The sequence below is a fragment of the Saccostrea cucullata genome, unplaced genomic scaffold (genome assembly GCF_032062105.1).
Source record: "Saccostrea cucullata isolate Sc308-1 unplaced genomic scaffold, CSIRO_AGI_Scuc_v1 ctg13210, whole genome shotgun sequence".
NCBI classification, from domain to species: Eukaryota; Metazoa; Mollusca; class Bivalvia; order Ostreida; family Ostreidae; genus Saccostrea; species Saccostrea cuccullata.
Genome location: NW_026920755.1, coordinates 15697 through 17310, shown reverse-complemented (window position 1 = coordinate 17310; position 1614 = coordinate 15697). Strand labels below are relative to the sequence as shown.

At 27.9% G+C, this 1614-nt stretch overlaps 1 long non-coding RNA gene across 1 annotated transcript; it reads right to left on the bottom strand.

Annotated features, from left to right (window-relative positions):
- Positions 1-221: 221 nt before the first annotated feature.
- Positions 222-1240, bottom strand: LOC134256887 (uncharacterized). The gene is made up of 3 exons (XR_009989808.1): positions 1126-1240; positions 462-521; positions 222-345 (listed from the first exon to the last, which is right to left on the bottom strand). It is a non-coding gene; the product is annotated as an uncharacterized LOC134256887 (long non-coding RNA).
- Between the last annotated feature and the right edge of the window lie 374 nt (positions 1241-1614).

The following is a 1614-nucleotide window of genomic DNA, read 5'->3' as shown; positions in this document are numbered from 1 at the left end:
CAATCCAAAGCTTTCAAGAATCAGAATATGCTGTTCAAATATTTTGAATAGCAGAATGTCTTTTGTACGAGTAAATTGGCAATTAAAACCTACAAACGTTATAAGAATGAAATCTGGAAACGAATGTTCAAGTAACAAAATTACGCACATTTATTTGTAATTGTCCTGTTATATAGATTCTTTTCCTCAAACATAGAACTGTTTCTTGTTTATTCACGTTAAAGATAAAAAAAATACCTCGAAATCTTGCTGGAAGCATATCATGTTCTGTAGAAACGTTTTGAACATCTAATTTAATTACGTCTGAGGCGTCCCTCTTTGTCAAAAATTTGTGATGTTTACTTCCTGAAATGAAAATTTAAAAAAAATCATATTTTGTGTTTCACTCTCTTCTTAGATAAAAAATTAAGCAACTAATTCATGTATATGAGGAAGTTCTATATTAAAACAGTCACATGTACCATCCTGGCATTGGCTTATCCAGTCCACGCACAGTTCAGTTTTCTTAATACAGTCTGTCACTTGAAAATACAAAACAAAACCTTTCTTCATACAGATGAAATATATTTAAAACTCAAAACATAACAACTCATACGAGAAATTACTTTTCTACTTGCTTCTTTTGTTTTACAGAATTATTTTTTTTTGTGTGTGTGAATACTGCTACATGTATATTTCTCTGTGAACTATTTGAAATAAATTCATTTGTCATCTATGTTTATGCCATAAACAATTTACCTGAGACATAAGTATGATTTTTGACAAATCCTAACATGAATTATGATTCCTGATTACAACAATTTCGATTTTTGATATCAGGATCATTTAACAATTAGGTTATCAAATAAACCAACGCTATATTAAGTCTATGTCCTGATGAAGCTTCATGTATTCATTCTGATGTCTTTAAAGTATTATTACGCGATATATATTTAAATATTTCGTCTCATGTATATAGTAGATTCAACTGTAAAAAGTATGGCTTAATTTTTTTTAAAAAAATAATTCATTTTTGAGGTCAAATATTTAAGTTGATGTAGTTTATCAATTTCCTTAATTGAATTTAATGTTATAATTAAAGTGAAAACAGAAAGAGTTAGAACAAAAAGTTTAAATTGTACTCACATTGATTTAAACTGAGTCCTTCCATTGAAGAGAAATTTTATACTGTACTAGATTTAACTAATAAAGGCATTGTCTAGAAATGACTCATAGATACGCACTTAAAAATAGTCAATGTGTGTAGAAAATAATGTATAAGTATTTGGTGGTAATCACAATCGTTGACATATATTATAGCATCAACTTCCAAAGCCTTCTTCCGTTCTAAACCATTCATCTGAATTGTCATGATGTATTGGCATTAAAATGCGTACTAGATAAAAAGATGAATCATTGATAAAAACGTTTTCTTAAATACACTCACTGATCATTTTTACAGCTGATGTCTGGTAACTTCTTTCTTTTATTCCTACTGATCTTAATGTCTACCCAAATACTTAGGAAATTTGGGGTTTTTTTCCAATTTGTCATGATGTTTCTTAAAAGTTACCTCATATGTTTTATATTATGTTTATATAAACTATGATATACTTAATTATAGAGAAACAATTT